Source organism: Ammospiza nelsoni, chromosome 4 (assembly GCF_027579445.1).
Source record: "Ammospiza nelsoni isolate bAmmNel1 chromosome 4, bAmmNel1.pri, whole genome shotgun sequence".
Lineage (NCBI taxonomy): Eukaryota > Metazoa > Chordata > Aves > Passeriformes > Passerellidae > Ammospiza > Ammospiza nelsoni.
In genome coordinates this window covers 20,756,629-20,773,991 of record NC_080636.1, presented here as the reverse complement: position 1 = coordinate 20,773,991, position 17,363 = coordinate 20,756,629, and the positions used below count along the sequence as shown (strand labels likewise).

Here is a 17,363-nt window from a genome sequence, read left to right as displayed (position 1 = left end):
TTTTTTATAAGTTATCACTCAGCCTTAAAGGAAGAACCAAAGCATCTGAAACCAACACTTGGATTTCACTCCAGCAGGGCTGCTGAGGAAATCAGCCAGTCTTCCCTGGCATTGTCAGGAGTAGCTCTTGCTGGCAGCCCAAAGCAATCCTAGCAGTCATTAGTTAATGGGATGTGGGGGCACACACAGCTGGCAGAACGCTGTCCTCACTGTGGTAAACTCACCACAGGGTCTCACCACAGGGCTGAGCTCTGTCTGCAGCAGGAGCACTTCCTCTTGCTGACAAATTTACAGGAAACTGCAAGAATGGACTGCAAATAAAAGCAGCACAAGAAAAGCACAGCAACAGGCAAGGCACAAAAAATCAACAAAGTACTAAAAATATTAAAATAGCATGAAAAACACTTTCTGTCAACTGCAGCAAGTCAGCTCAGTGGTTAAGTTCCACTCAGAATAATGTAAGGTTTCATACATTATTTCTACAGAGGTCCACAGTATAATAAGGCATTAAGAAAGTAAGGGATGAACAGAATGTGCCCTAAGTTTGAGTCAGGAGTAGATTATTAGAAGTTTTATTATTTTATTAATTCTACCAAACTAGTTTAGTCTCAAGTTTCTAGATGGCAGTGGAAATAGCTTCACAACTGCAGATTATAGAAGAGCAAGTGTAAATTACTGAATCCTTCATTGATTAAGTAAGGCAATCTTGTGAAAATACAAACAACCATCCATCAGAATTGCTTCTGCTGGGTGAACTGCATTATTATCTTTTTTTAATAAAGATAAGTCAGCAACAAGGAGAAGGCATGAGGCCACAACTTCCAAAAATCCTCTTTCACTGTCAAAAGAACTCCTATACTTTAAATTTCCACCATCATCCCTTCCTTCAGCTTACTTCAGAGGACATGAAGTCCTAATAATATTTTTACTTATTTGTTACATATACTTAAAATAGGTAACTGAAGTATTGATAATATATATTCAATAGAATATATATCCAGTGAACACTTAAAAGCTTCCAAGTTTCTACTTATACCCACCCCAGCAGCTCTTAGGTTGTGAACATCTACACACATATTGTTGGCTTGGAACGTTAAAAAAATGCCAGCCAGCACCAGTCTGCAATGAAAAGCCATATCTCAGAGAATGAGCATATCAATTTTAAAACAAAGTTGTAACTTTTCATGATTGTTTCATCAAACAGTTTGGCACACATCCTAGAAGATGATAGCATCATTTTGATTTTGGGATACAGTTAATGTCATATATTGCTCAAATGTCCACAAATCAAAGTACAGCCACAAAGTACTTGCTGCTTATGGATACCTTCCAAAAAAGCAAGTTAGATTCAGCAGCTGGAAGACAAGAACCATCTGCAATCTCTCAATATAAGAACATCATTATTTAACAGATTCGCTTACACCAGCCAGCCTTGAAAAATAATGCAAGACTTTATATGAATGGGCTCCTCACTTCCAGAAAGACAGTGGGGGGCTGGAGTGTGTCCAGAGAAGGGCAATGGAGCTGGGGAAGGGTCTGGAGCACCAGTCCTGTGGGGAGCAGCTGAGGGAGCTGGGGTTGCTCAGCCTGCAGAAAAGGAGGCTCAGGAGACCTCACTGGCTCCATTCCCTTCCAGGAGGTCACAGCCAGGTGAGGGTTGGTCTCCTCTCCCAGGTACCAAGGAACAGGATGGGAGGAAACAGCCCCAAGTTGGGCCAGGGGAGAGTTAGGTTGGATATCTGGAAAATATTCTTCACAGAAAGGGTTGTCAAGCATTGGAATGGGATACCCAGGGAAGTGGTGGAGTCACCATACCTGGAGGTGTTTAAGGAATGTGGATGTGGCACCTGGGACATGGTTTAGTGGTGAACAGATGTTGGTGCTAGACTGAAAGTTAAGACTCAATGATCTTAGAGGTCTTCTCCACCCTAAATGGTTCTATGAAATAAGGATTGAATTAAGATCAGTGCAGCTGTTCCAGCATAATTTTAGATGTTGGCAATTTTGTTATGCGTAGCTTTTCAAGTTTCACAGATTTCTACTGAATCCAAAGGCCCCTCAAAACCCCAGGGAGTTAACTGGGTCAAGTCTGTGCCAGTCAGATCACACTGATAACATTTGGTATAAACAACACTTACAGTGGAAGGCACTCCCAAAGATAATTTGCTGCCTTTTGCTTATTTTTTATATAAATTTCAATACATTACCAACACTCCATTTCCACTTACTATTGAAAATAGATGAACACATTCTTTGTTCCTTTTAACTGCTATTTATATACAAGGTCCTCAGACAAAAGACTGTAAATGCCACTGTGGCTGTGATTAACTGCTCTTTCAGCAGTGCTTGTAGAACAATTTAAAATAGAGCATAGGTTAAAAAAATTATCTAACTAACAGAAGAACAAATGTGATTGTTAAGATCCTATTCCTGAAGACAGCTGCAAAGGGAGTTTCCCCAAAGACACATAGATACTGAAAGTGGGAATTTCCACAAGACATTTCCTTGGCAGAAATTTTCAGTTCCAACAATTTTACTGCTAGGCTGGTTTGTGATTAACTGCACACAATTCTATCACTAAGATACTCAAAACTGATAAATTAGGAAGAACTGTTGGATGCTAAAATAATTTCTGTCTAGATGTCAAAACAGTTTTAAGCATTTTAGCTGGTGAACCACTGAACTTTAGTAAAAGCAACATCTAACTAAAGGCTTTTAGAAATGCATAGGAAGGGGTCAAATATTTAGTAGTGATTTTAAAGCACTTCCGACAGGTACAATTAACCAGCAGATATCTTGCCATATTAAGTTAAGTCTGTTGTTAGGAAATATTTTTTCTGCTTTCCTAGAATCTTACTTATATTGATTTAAAGTACATCAAGTGTCCAAAAGGAAAAAAAAAGAAGAAAAGAGATTTAATTTTTTCTGATACTAAGGCATTTTGGCAAGATATACAACATCCATGAGTTCATTGTATACTGCGCTTATACAAGACTAATGTAACTGAGACCCAAGACTACTACAGCTAATAAGAGTATTGTTGATGCAAATCAACAATAAAATTACTGAACATAAGCAATTTTAAAACATTCCTGCACTTGGATATTAAAACCAACAAAACTACATAGAGCTTATAACGCCCTTTTGAGTGTCTATCAACAAAAAATGCAGTGAGTAAATTCATAAAAACACTGACCCCAATAACAAGCTACTAACTGAATCCTAAACAAATGCAGCAAGGCCTGGTTTAGAGGAAGCATTTGTTCATGTCATCTGTGAGTCCTTCAAGCCTGTGTTTCCCTCTCCTGGTGGCTGCAGGAACCTTATAGTTAAGCAAATATACCTCTTCAAGCAAATGGCTGCAGCCAGCACCAAAGAGGAAGCTCAACTTCTGCTAGACCCTGAAAAAACAAAACAAACCAAAACAAAGATTTTTCTATTTTTGTTTTGCTGTATAGAGACTTTGGATCCAACTTAAAGACACAGTAACTGCAAAGACTCTCTGTACCATACTGCTGTACAACAGAGTAGGTGGTGCCAGGTTTTAAATAATTATGCAGTGAAGCATCTCACAGTCTGCTGTTCTCAGAGTTGGAAACTCTGACTACGAACCAGAATATCCAAATAAGCTAATAACCATGCAAGTGTGATTTATAGAATGAGAAGGTCCAGCTGGGTTGTGTTACTAATGGACTGTCCCCACCTCCAGCAGCTTTGAAGCTCCTTGTGCTCCAAGCCTCATGCAGGTAAGTAGGTGCACCAGAAACATGGATTCTTTGTTTTAAATGCCAATATGAACTTCTTCAGAGGATGTGGTAAAGCATAAGTATCTTACCACTGACACAAAACACTGGATCAAAGGACTGAAACTGGTAAGGACACGGTTTACAATAACCAGAGTTTAAGGCTACCGTGTATTTCGTCACTTATTACCTTTGGTTTTTTTTTTTTACAAGCACCAGAAAGAAGAAACTCTGTAAGCTCATGCTTACTTTCTACAACAGATTAATTAAATTATAAACATCATGTCTAGTTGGGATTTTAAGTGAAGATTTTAAAATTGAAACAAAGGTACACTGTAAAGCTACTCCAGAAAGACAACAGTACAAAACCAATTTTAACCTGGAGGACATGAGAGGGAACAGTCAATTCATATCACATAAAATAACCATAAAAATGTATAATCTCATCCAATGAGCTACTTTTACAAGACAATTTGGACAACGACCTTTTCTATTATAATTTCTTTATGGAAATCACTACTTCCTTCAGAAGGATGACTAAAAAGAAAGAAATTCATTCCCCCTAAAGCTTGTTTAAATGAACTCCAACAGCAAGGATTAGCCTGAGATTGACTCAAATCTCCAGAGTTGTAGAACTGCACTCAAATGTGAGCTCACTCAGGGCTATTTTCAAGCACAGAAGACATTGATATGCAGTATTTCATAAGACATGAAGAACAACAGTGATATTTTACACCACAAACTAGTTTGCCTAATCAGACATATTACTGCCATGGTGCCACAAGTTTGCAGCAAGGCTTCTAAATAGGTACAAACCCCCAGCATAATATTATGAAAATAATGAAACCCTGACAGTAAGATAGCCCAAAGGCAAGGATCTAAAACCCAAATTCTAGATTCTTACTTGCATCTGATCTTGATGTCATGTAGCTCTTCTCAAATCAGCTCCTTTTCAAACCTGTTCTGTATGTCAAGACACAAACCTTATAAAGGTGTTTGTAAGAGTACAATTTCTTCATTCTGGAGAGAGGACTTGAGAACACTGCATATAATGGGAATGGATGCAATGGTACTGCACATGTGAATCACAACCTTTCCTAGATTGGAAATTGTTAATATTTCAAAGAAGGAAAACAAAGGAAAAGAAAAATAAAGCACTGTAACACATCTCACAATCTCACACAGTGATTGAAAAACTGGAAATACAGAAATCCATCTCAGATTCCAAGACCTCAGTCTCTGGCACTTCAAAATTACTCCAATAAGCCCCTGAGGTGCAAATTCTTAGGCTAGAAGAATATTCTCTATCTGTGCCAAGTTCTTACACTCATCTGCAAGCTCTCCTTGGATCTGACTCCATACAGCCATTCCTATTGACCCATTAAGGGAGCTAAAAAAAGAGTTTGTAAATGGGATCACATTTTAAAAGACAGTTCAATTTCCTTTCCATCAACACTTTTAAAAATTATTACAGACAAAGTTTGAATCTAGCAGGAGCCTGGAATCTTTGACATCCACTCTACAGTCTAATTAGAATATTGCCTCTACTTTTTTAATTTGAAGATGCTTCTGGGCATCACATTAACCTATCCTATCACAGAATTTAGAAATAAGTAATTTCTCTTTCTCAAGCATCTTACAGCACTGCCCATTCTTTCCATTCTCATGGTCACAAAGATGGTCCAAAGGTCATTTGTCTGATCCCTGGCCTCACTGACTTTTCACCACTGAAACTAACTTTTCTTTATTACAGACTGAAAAGACACACACACACATATATAGAAATAAATATATCTACAGTTCTTAAAGGAATGGCATGTGTTATGAATGTCAGCAGTCCTATTCTTGGCAGGATGAGCTACAAAGAATACATTGCTTTTGTGCACCATTCTCTTTTATAGTTTCCTGGAAAAGCTCTCTCAAAACAGTGCAGCCAGACTCTTTACAGAGATGACCTGGTTATGACAGAAGGGCTCCTTCACAACCCCCAAAATCTTACATTTATGCACTGCCTGGAGCTCTCAGGTCATCATGTCCAGGGGGTCTGTATAGCATTCTTTCATTTCCAGGTTTTGGTCCTACACAGAATTTATATGGAGCATATAACATTTCCAGCAAAAGCTTTTGCAGTTTACAGAATCTCTTCCTGCTATACACATCCCAGATATTCTTAAGGCATTCTAAATACAAATCACTTCTTGTCCACAATGAAGAGTGGATTTCCCTTGCACAAAGGAAATTCAGAAATTTAGGTCAGTGGGATTGGTCCTGTGCCAACCTAAGTAATCAAACCTGACATCTTTGTATAGTAAACAGAAGAGTTCATCTAGACCCAAGCCAAACAACATCACAGATGATTGATTCAGCTGTGGGCATTACTGTTACTGCAAAATAAAAGATCTACAAAAGCTGAACTTTACAGGAGGAAAACACCCTTTCTGCACATTTAAAAATATTTAATGCTATTTATGGTATTTTATTTAGTGTATAAAATCATACAGATTGATCCACTTAACATCCTCTAAAAACCTGCACATAATAACTCTATCAAAGTGCAGCTGCACTTTGTTAATTGTTTATCTCTACAGCCATAAAAAGAGCTCTCAGCTTTGGAGGTGTACCAAAAAGCATTAAAAGTGTCCAAACTTTCTGGACAGAGTGTTTTTGGACTCTCTGCTCAAAAAGCCTCCTCTTCTTCCAGAACTCATGTGACAATCTTTCATGCATTCCAGTCACTTATTTTTAATTAGGAAGACACTATATCAATGAAATACATTTCCAAGACACAACAGAGCTAATTTCGAATTTCTGACATCTCCAACAGATCAAAATCTAACAACCCCAACACTTCAAACTACAATTATTCCATTACATACTTGAAAAAAATTTGTCTACAGAATTTTATGAAAATTTTCTAAATTTGGCATCATCACAGATTAACAAAGATTGATATAATGACAAAATCATTGTGGGTCAGAGCCATTGCTCCAGTGCCACTTCCTCTCCTGAGCAGTCTACCCAAGAACCAGCAGCTGGCAGGGTAAAATCAAGTGCAAAGCCTGCACTAGTTATAGTTTAACTGAATGTGGAAAATCAATCCTTTAATCAGCAAGGACAAGAGAATTGTTGAAGATTCTTCCTACCTATTGTATACCTTGGAATTTTAAACCTCACTTTCTTTGCCTCTTTGGAATGCTGTATTGTTTTTCTTCATTATTTTTCATTCCACTTTGCTGGAGATTAAATTGTTCCATTAGAGATCACAAGGAATCTATTCCCCAAGACTCCCCATTCATTTGACATTTTGACTGTTCTACAGAACACTATCATCAAGCCTTTCATTCTAATACAACCTCCCTCTTTTTCTAGACCATTTTGCTGAAATGTGCAACATAAACTCATCAGACCATAGGGCACTAGGGCTAAATAGCAAATAGTGATACAGTTTATCCTCCTAACACAGGAATATTAGGATCACATCAGGTTTATAGTAGCTTTTCATGTGGACTAAAGCCTGACTATCAGGCCAAGTTTATATTTGGTCTTTGCCTCCAAGTTGCTCAAAACCCTAAAATTCCAGCAATAAGAAACTAAGGAAAAGGAAGTCTGCCCAATGCTACTAAGGACTGTGGGGAGACAGGTTCCTGACAACTTCTGTTTCTCTAAGAATGACACTTCAAACTCCTGATTCATGTGCCAGGTGTGTTTCTTCCACACACCACCTCAATTAGCACAGACCAGCAAGCACATTTAGAGCAAAATTCTGCTAAGGCTTCATCTCCTAAGGGCTGTAAAAATTACAGAGTATGAATAACACGTGGCAGGCAAATTACTCAGTATGTTCACTAGAAAGATAGAAATGGTGCAGGCACAGAAACAAGGATTAATTAGAAGCATCTAATTAATACATTTCCTGCTATCTAAAATGGAAGAGAACGCTCCAGGAAGGAAGGGAGTTGTGTAAAGTTGCCAAACTAAGAGTTTCAACCAAAAAGACTTGTGTTTGCTAGATTTCACAGCAAAGACACTGCTGCAAATCCCTTCTGCTTGTCTTCCTCCCAATAAGCAAAACCTGTCAATCAACTGATTGACACATTCCTTGGAACAACACCTCCAACCCAGGAGAGGAGGAGACTCATCTCTCAGCTCAATTGCCCAGCAGAGAGCTTCCTACTACCCAGTAATTATTAAATACCATGACACTCTTGTAGCCCATTAGAACAGCAATTAGTACATCTTTAGTAATTAACAGACTTGTCACTAAGCCCTTGCCACCTGCCAACCCAATTCTGCTGGGGAGCCAAATCCGCGAGTGCAAGTGCAGCAGCACTGACACCTTTCTCTCCCACCGCCACATCCTTCTGCTCCTGGCAGTCCTCTCATTCCTCTAGGAACCAGTGAAGGAAGCAGAGGAGCCACCAAACACAACTAGGACCATTGAAGGAATGGGGATATCATGCAGCCATGGAGAAACAGCCTGGCAGCACAGGCACAGCAGGCACCATGCCAATATGAGAGACAGCTTCCAGATTTAATCACTTTGGGATCATCTAGCAATGTGTACATTTGCAAACATGGTATGCCACCTTATCAGTGTTGTTTCCATCATTGTGAGAAAGCTTATCTGCACCTCAAAGCAAAAGATGTGAGATTCAACACATCCACACATCCCTTTGACGAGGCTTCATTTGGCCTCTTCAGGCACTTGAGTCAGTGGCATTCTGAACTAAAACCTTCTTCACAACAGCTGTGCCACTTGCCAAGGGACAGAAATAAGGGCTTTTTCCTTTCCTTTTTTCTTTTTTGGGGGGGGGGGGGGGGGGGGAAGAAGACAGGAGACAGATGACTCACTAAGGCTTTGAGTATCGAAGGAAAAAAGAATTTCACTGTGAGTTCTTCCCATAACAGCTTCCCACAAATACAGCAATTTCCTCTATGTGGCTAGAGAATAGTTTGGCTATCCAACTCTGTTCTCCTAGTTTAAACATGAAGAGTACATTTAAAATATTCCTCTTTCCCTTCCAGATTTCCCATGCTTCCCCAGTGCAGTCACACAGCAAGTATTTATCCAGCATAATCCCAGCAGTCTGCCATGCTTAATTTACTCCTGAGTAAGAATACCACACAAGCTTATGGATGGTGGGAGTGGAATACATTTGTGCCAGACTATGCATCATCATATTATTTGTTTGGGCTCTCCTAAACCCAGGATGACAACTCTGTTGTATATAACCTCATTTTATTTTTTCAAGGTGGTTTTCTATTTCCAGGTCTTTAGGAGGAAGAAAACTACAAATCCTGTAGCAAGACTTGTGTGCCCCTCCTGCAATGGGTGTTTTTTCTTCTCAGAAAAGCCTTTCTGGTCAGCATTCTGATAAGTATATTCACCTAGTCCAAGTCTCCAGTTACATACTGAAGGTAAGGATTCTTTCCTAGACACCAAGCAGAGATTGCAGAGGAATAATTGTCCCATGCTCCTGTATGTGGTACACCCACTTGGACGGCAGAAATTGGTTTTCCCCGCACAACACGTACAAAGCCTGTATAAACAAATCCCACTTTACTCACTTAAAATGCACAGTGCTTTGGAAACATGCCTACCTGGCACCACAGTGGAGTCTGATTAACTGACTGAAAAATTACAGTGGAAAGCTTGAATGTTTAAGCCTGGCTGATTAATGGAAATTAACAGCTGCAGATGCTCAGCAGTTGTTCCAGTCAGGTCACTTTTTCACCCAAACATAGTTCAAAGTACCTTATTTTGATTAGTTAAACGTACAAATCAGTTTTGAATTAGCTAATTATAAGCTTTTCATCTGCCAGTAGGACCTGTAGGCTCATAGTCCAGGTTTCTTTCTGCTAAATTTCTCTTTACATCATTGTCAGGAAAAAAAATAGGAAAAAAAAAGCTAATCCTTCCAGGAATAGGTACAAATCAGAATAGAAGAAAAGATGGGGAGTTCTTACATGAGTTTAGGGGTCTAAGGTGTACAGTTTTATTAGTATAAGGAAATACCAGAAGCTGGCTTCAGCACACGTGCTTGGTGAAAACAGTGTGACCACAGGTCTGTGTAAAAGGTTTAGGAGACATTACACTTCATGAAAAGCAAAGCCAGTAGTCAGCCATACCACAGCAGTCTGAGATAAGAGATGCTCCACTTGAGGAAATAACTGTCCTGCAGTCCTCACGCATTGAACCAAAGTCTCTTCAGAGCTCCAGCTTGGTCTAGGAGAAACAAACAATTATGTGATGTGTTGTAATAGAATTACTCTTAAGCAACATCAAGGTAATGATTTACTCTTTTTAGTTTAGTAGTAGTAGTACTCTTTTTAGTTTTCAGTAGTTTAGTTTAGGGCAGCCACAAGATTAGAGACTAATAATATAAGCCTCTGCTGCTTGGTGCAGGAACGAGCTCTGAAGGGTAACCATGGTCTGGTTTCAACACCAATCTCAGCACTTGGACACATGCAACTTCTGATGAAGTTAAGGGGAACTGGGTAGAGTTTGAGGTGGAATTTAAACCAAAACTTTTTACTTCATAGTAGAATTTTAACAAGTTTAACAAATACACCAATAGAGAAATTGTCAGTCACCCAAGCTGAGGTTTAGAAGTATTTTAAGTCTTGTAGAATCATGTAAGAGCTAATAAAACATGAGATGAAGGACCATTTCGAAGATATTTTGACTTGCAATAAGATTAACATGAAGATATTGAAAGAAACCACCAATAAAAAAAAAAATCTAACTGCTAATTCTATGAATATTTTTTAAAATCTTCATTTGCAAAAACTACTGTTTCCAGAATGATGATTAATGTCTACCACTACAGTAGCTTAAGCTAAAATTAGAACAAGGAAACAAAGCTTCCTACAAAACCACTATTTTTTTGTCTTACAAAATATGTTTCACCAGACAAGACCCAGGTATTCACGACACTCTACTTCCACTTCTCTTCTTCCTTTTTCATTACTAAGCTGTTATCACATTAAAAATGAAAATTAGTAAAACATGCTTTTACACTTATTAAAATATATTTCAGGATCTGAGATGTTGCCCTGAAGTGCTGCATTAGTAAAGATAAAGTCATCTCAGTGACTGATTTCAGCAGAGTAAAGCTCTGCCGGAGAGTAGGGAGCTTATTTGTCTGGGGAAGAACTGAAGATGGAAGTGGGAACTGACATGTTAACTCAGATTTCCCTTCTCCAAGGGTTCCTGTTTTTCACTTTACATATCTTTAAATAAAAAACTCAATGATAATAAAAGATGAAGCAGTCATTTCATATGAAGAGCATTGAAAAGCTTTGCTTTTTTTTGATAATTAATTATTAAGTTGCACAGCACAGGTTCATGGTTCACCTAAATAGGAATACTGCCAGCTAAACTAGATCTGACCTTATTTCCATCTTTTACAGCAGAATTACACCAAAAGATGCAGTTAACCTGAACAATGAGAAAGTATATTTACACTGAACAACAATGGAGCTGAGTGCACTGAAGTCCAATCTAAACTAATTTTCTTGTCCTTTAAGAGAGAGAACCCATTCATGCAGCTCTATTTCCACCACCCAGTACAGTTTTGTTTCATTTCCTTGACCATACAAGTACAAAGCTTAGGGATACTAAATTCTCCTAATTCCTTCTACAATTTGCTCTTCTCTCATTTACTTGGCTACACCTCAAAATGAGAAATCTTTTGCCTTTAGTCATGTCTATTATGCACAAATCACCTTTCATGATGAGTCTTGCAGCACACCTCCCATCCTCTCTCTTTTGTCAACACTTGGACAAAAAGATCTCTGAGGCAGCAGCAGTTCCAGACATGCACACTGGTGCCACTGCCTCCCAGCCCTTTCTTTCCAAGTCCTGCCAGAAGCAAGAATGAGGAATCATTCCAACTCCAAATGCAGGTTGTTTTCCTACAGCAAGTTGGGACTAACCACTTAAATGGAACTTGGTAACCAGGCTTAAGCCAGGTGATGAAAAATGACAAATCAGTTAAGACAGGAGATTAATAAGAACACAAAACACTAACAGCCACCTCTCAGAACTGCATATTTAAGTAAATTTTTGGTGTACATATTACTGCTTCTCCTCTGCTTCTTTTCAGGCCCTAGCTACAAGGATGAGGGATTTTAGTTTCTGGTTCTTTTCTGTTGCATGCTATCCATCCCATTAGAGGAAAGGCTTAAACATACGGTACAGGCACATAAGAGGAAAAAGAATAATAAATGCTTGCTTAAAACACAGATATTGTCTTCTCCCTAGGTACCTCATTCATGACCTTTGCATATTTGTGCAGTGCTTCTGCCAGCAACAACAGAAATTTTAAAATTTCAGGGATTTTGTACTCCCCAAAAGAGGTTAAATAGTACTCAGCATAGCGACCAGATTTTTTTTTAAATGAAGATTGATACTTCACTCAATTGTTGCTCCCATATGAGCTCCAATAGAAATTCCATTTTCATATTCAGAGGAAAACATCTGGCATGAAAGATTTCCTGTTTGAAGAGTCCTTACAAGAGAGTTCATGATTAAAGGCAGAAATCTGACTTTCTCCTAGCACTCATTTATTTAGCGAAGCTGAAGGGATAACAAAATAAGAGTCTTGGTTAAACATGCTCAAGAATTTTCCTGTTTGGGGATTGCAATACAGTCCCTGCACTGAAAGAATCAAGAATTTCAAAGAAGAGTTTTACACAAGTCCTTTGTGCATGCACATGTCAAGATATTGTACAAATTAACAAAATTTAGTTGCAATGTCTACTACATCAAGCAACAGAAACCCTAATCTGTTTACATGGAGCACTCCAAAGTTTTCATGAAGTGACCTTGAATGTATGTGTAGTTACTAATTTTTCTAAATGCTTAATAAGAGAGTGAAAGTCTCTGTAGGCAACTAAATCCACTTTGAGTAATGAGGAATAGTCAGGAATTAACAAAGGCAACCTTAAGTGCTCACACACTACCATATATAGGAGCATCCCCTACATAAATCAGTCAGTCAAAATATAAAGAAAAGAACCCCAAAACTCCTGTATTCCTGCCCTAAGAGATAAAAGGAAATGGTGAACCATGACCAAACCAAATTTTGTGTTTTTCTAAGTTACAGCAGAGTCATAGAGCAAAGTTTAACTAGGAGCAAAGTGTTTACCTTTAAAAAGCATAAGGATATAAAACCAGTTTGAATTGGGAAGTTCCTTCTTTGCCAAATGAACACTTGAAGAGCAACATTGGAATTAGAGACACATACGTTTTCTAGAAGACAGAAGAGATCTAAGGATTCAAATGTACCTACTGTTCCATTAGGATGGAAGTGATTCTGACCATACATGATTAATGATGTACAGGTTGTCAGTTGCTGTTATTACTTTGCATAAAGAAAATAAAAATCCAGAAAGCTTTAACCATAACCAGCTGAACAGTGAGAATTTGCAAACATCAAGAAGATGAAAACAAGTGTTCCCTGGACTACTGGAAGTTTTACCTGTGGCTTTTCTAGAAAGAAAAGATAGTAAGGAAGCAAAAGTGTACTTCCCCTACCTCAGGGCAACTACAGACATGAAAGTTAATCCAGCAACAAAATTCAGCAAGCAGCTATTCCTAAATTTTGCTCAATTTTACACTTATTTATTTCACACCATCTATCTAGCTCAGTTGTTTACAGCTGTTTTAGGAGACAGATCCAGAATGTCCACTTTCCATGAAATTAAGATTTGTCAGAAGCACTTCAGAAAGAGCCCTAGCTACACATTAGGTGTCCCTGAATTAGCCTGGTTAAACCAGCCCATGACTACAGCAAAAAGCCACAAGAGGAATCCTCCCAATAGGCACTCAAGCTGTTCCCTTCTCTGCTCCTAAAATCCCAGTCTGCAGGAGCTGAAGCCAAAAGTATTGCCAAGTATTGATTTCTGAGTGATTGTAATTCTTTCTCTGCACTGTAAATCACCCTGAAGTATCTTTCTGCCAAAGATATTCAGATATGCATAACTACTGCAACAAAACCACCTTGGAAGAGATAAGGACTCAGTCATTATAGGAAATGAGCTGGCACAAAAATAAAATAAATAGATTATTTCAGTTATGCTGGTATGCTGCAAGAGAGGGAGAACAACATTTAGGTTTGTTTCCATAGGAATTCATGTCCCTGCATTCTCCTGTAACTATTGCCTTGCTTAAAATTAATCCCTTATCTCGAGAAAAAATGTTTTCAAATTCCTGCATGTGTAAGATGAAATGTAGACTCTTGGATTCCCTTTCTTTGTAAGGAAAAAATAAGAATTTCAACATAGAAGCATACGGAGAAGAGACAAGATAAAAAAAAAAACTTCAGACAGATCTTGGAGAAATACTGTAGCCACTATATTGCTCTTAAAAAGCACAGTGTAGAGAAACTCTGCCACGTGCTCTAGTCTAGTCATCGGAAACAAGCAAAACAGAGATACATATAAAATATGTAATATAAACCATGATAAATAATTCCTAGAGTTAGCTACCATACCCAGGGTAGTTATGCTGATCAAAACTTCAGGGCCTTCAATTCTCCCTTCCACATATCACAAGAGGCATAACTCAGTCATTCCAGCATGAAGCAAGCAGTGTCGATAGGAGGAGAGGGGTGTTGATTAACAAGAGTTAGCAATGGTTCATAAATTTTGGAGGAACAGACAGTGACATATGTACATGTGATAAGTGTAAGAAATACAAATTTCCTTTTAGTACTATATTTACAGAAATGAGTCAGCCTCAGATTACCTTTGAGGCTGCCTTAAATCCCCCTGATTTCTACACTCCCAAACTCCCTTCCCAGCACTGCTCCACTACAGTACAGGTTCCAAGGCAATAGTGAAAAAATGTTATGAGGAAATCCTTCATGGAGTAAGATTACCTTAAAAAAAAGAAAAAAAGGCCAGAAGAATGCTTAGCTACACGAGAGAGGAATAAACATCAAAGAGGTTCTTTTCTCCCTTCCATTTAAAAAAACAAAACAAAAAAACCTATTAGAAGACAAAACACATAATGGAAGAATCACTGAATCATTGAATCAACTAATATTTTTAAATCTAAACAAAACAAATTCATCCTGGCTGCTGCCTGGTAGCTGTCAGGAGTCCTCACCATTCCTGACAGAACTATTCATCAAAGCTACTGAGAGTCTGAGCTTCTATGAACATTCCTGCAAGGTCCAGTAGAAGCAGCAAACAAGCCAAGATCCTGATCCTTCAGTAACACAAACTAAAAGTCTACAAATCGCAGAGTTACTTACATCTGCAAGTACTTTTAAGATCAGGGCTTAAGCCAGAAACAATTAATGGACACAATGCTTGCACAATGCTGCACATTCCAAACTTAGGAAGCTGTTGAATAGTCTGATAAAAGTAAAATCTACCCATGGTCTGACATCCCATGCCAAACAGGCTGGGAGATGCACCCACACAAGGTCGGAGTTGTCAGGTTAAAACACACACACCTCTCTATTCCTGCAACCTTGTAATGCAGAGCAATAAATGCACCAGCAACCTAAGGGCTGTGGGGCAAAGAGCAACACTGCAACCACCAGGTTTGAGTGTCAGGGGCACTTTTCCTGCAGGTAAAATGACAAATATGTATGTGCCTTTTGGTCACCCATGCATGTGTTTTGGTGCTGTAAAGAAGTTAACACTTCTTAAGGCATTTGCATTTCCACTAAGCATCATTACCAGAGTGGCTGCCATGTTTGGTTCTCTGTCAAAGGAGTCTGCTTCACATGCATTTAAGAAATTACACAAGGAGACTTTTCACGGCCTCTATTTTGCATTTTTTGTAGGCAAGCTAAAATTTTTAGTAACAATATTAGATTGGCAATCTGGCCTTCAAAGTACAAGGGGTTCATCTGTCTGTAGGAGCTTACAGATTCAGTCAGCTGAATCAGACTGGCCTCAAACACAGGAATTCTGGCTCAGACAGCCCTGCCCAGGTTTCTGCAAGAACTTATCTTGGTGTGTTCATTCTTACTGCTTTGATAACTTCAAACCCTTTAACCCTTTCCAGAACTGTCATCTCTGCATCTCCCTCCTTTACCACTTTTTTCTAAAAAGCTCTTTATTTTCTGAACCTTTTAGCATGAAGTTGTCATGCTTTGTGGAAAAGTTCATGGAAAGCTGAGAGATTTTAAAACAAGAAAATGACAAATAGGAAGCAGTATTTGACCCACCACTAAGCTGACCCAGTACTGACTCCTCAATAATGGAATATTGGCAAGTGGTATCCATTAATCAGCTCTCCTGCAACACCAAGATGGCTATAAAATACTGCAACAGGAAGGGAAAGAAATGTGTTATGCCTACAAGAAAAATAGCAAGTTAATTCTGCTTTTGTCTAAAGCGTGAAAGAGGCACATAAAGGAAATAAACAACAGAGGATTTGGCTCTATATTTCCTGTACAAATACAACCAAAAATAAACAGAGGAGGTGTAAAATTATTCAGATCTAAATTTCATAATAAACTGTGACATACTAACCCTTAGAGCAGAGAAGAAGTGGACAATTGCTTCTTGTAGTAAGAAACACAGCAGCTTAATGCAACTAATTTCCAAGAGGAAGCTTCAATGCACAGCCAGACCAAGTACACATCAGCAGGAGACTGTGGCATGCACTCAGGAACTACTGCACCTGTAATGATGGATTTAGACACAGCACAAGGCTGGTTCAGTCCCACTACTGACCTGTACTTTGTCAGCATCAGGACCAGAAAATGGTCTTAGCAGACAGGCTTTCCCTGTAGGAGGGGAAACATTTATCCGCTATCTCAACTCATTTGGGCTAGCAGATCCAATTTGCACTGGTCACTTGGGGATAAAAGCTGACAAATTAAATAAGCACAGGCCATGTGTCCTCACTCTCTACTGCTCCCAGCGGCACAGCACCTACACCTGCAGAGGGACGCTAAGAAGTCTTGCCTCATCCTTTAACATATATACATTATCATTGGAAACATGCTAGGAAATGAATCTTGGTGCTCCCAACTCAACACCAAAGCCACAGCTCAACACAAGTGGGCAATACAGCTCTTTCACTCATCCCTTCCCAAAGGAAAGCGACTACACCTTTTTTCTGCGTCCAGAAGAGCCTTTCCTCTCCCCACGGGCGAACTCACACCGACGACTTTCCTCCATCCCACCTCCCACCTGCAGTCAGCAATGCGGCACCGAACCGAAGGCATCAACCCGTGGAGCTGAACACACCTCGTGTCGTCCCGCTGTTCCCCAGAGCCGCGGGAACCTCCCCGGGGAGCCCGGGCGGCGGCTCCGGGGGCCGCCTTTCCCCGCCCGGCTCCGGGGCTCGGCGGGGGCCGGCCCGGCGCTTCCCGAGGCTCCCGTGACTCACCCGAGGAGTTTCCCGGCGCCCTCCAGCAGCGCCGCGGCGGGAAGAGGGCCGGGAGCCGCGGGCACGGGGGAGCCGCGGGCACCGGGGATCCCTCGCGCCCCCGCTCCCGCCGGCACAGGGCGCTCAGCTCCGCGGGCAGCCGCGCCGGCCGCTCATTCCCGCTACGGGCAGCGCGCCCCGCGCCCGCCCCTTCCTTCACCTGCCGGGGCCGGGCCGGCCTCCGCTCCCGCCCCCGCTCCCGCCCCGCCGGCACCGCC

The 17,363-nt window shown here is 39.9% G+C and overlaps 1 protein-coding gene across 1 annotated transcript in view; it reads right to left on the bottom strand.

Moving 5' to 3' along the window:
- SH3BP2 (SH3 domain binding protein 2) overlaps positions 1-16,394 on the bottom strand; it is a 35,597-nt gene extending 19,203 nt beyond the window's left edge. Inside the window, exons 1-2 of the mRNA XM_059471310.1 lie at positions 16,242-16,394; positions 9,873-9,969 (exon numbers count right to left, since the gene is read on the bottom strand). The gene's annotated coding sequence lies outside the window, so the exon portion shown is untranslated. The remainder of the gene's footprint in view (positions 1-9,872; positions 9,970-16,241) is intronic.
- Positions 16,395-17,363: the final 969 nt, after the last annotated feature.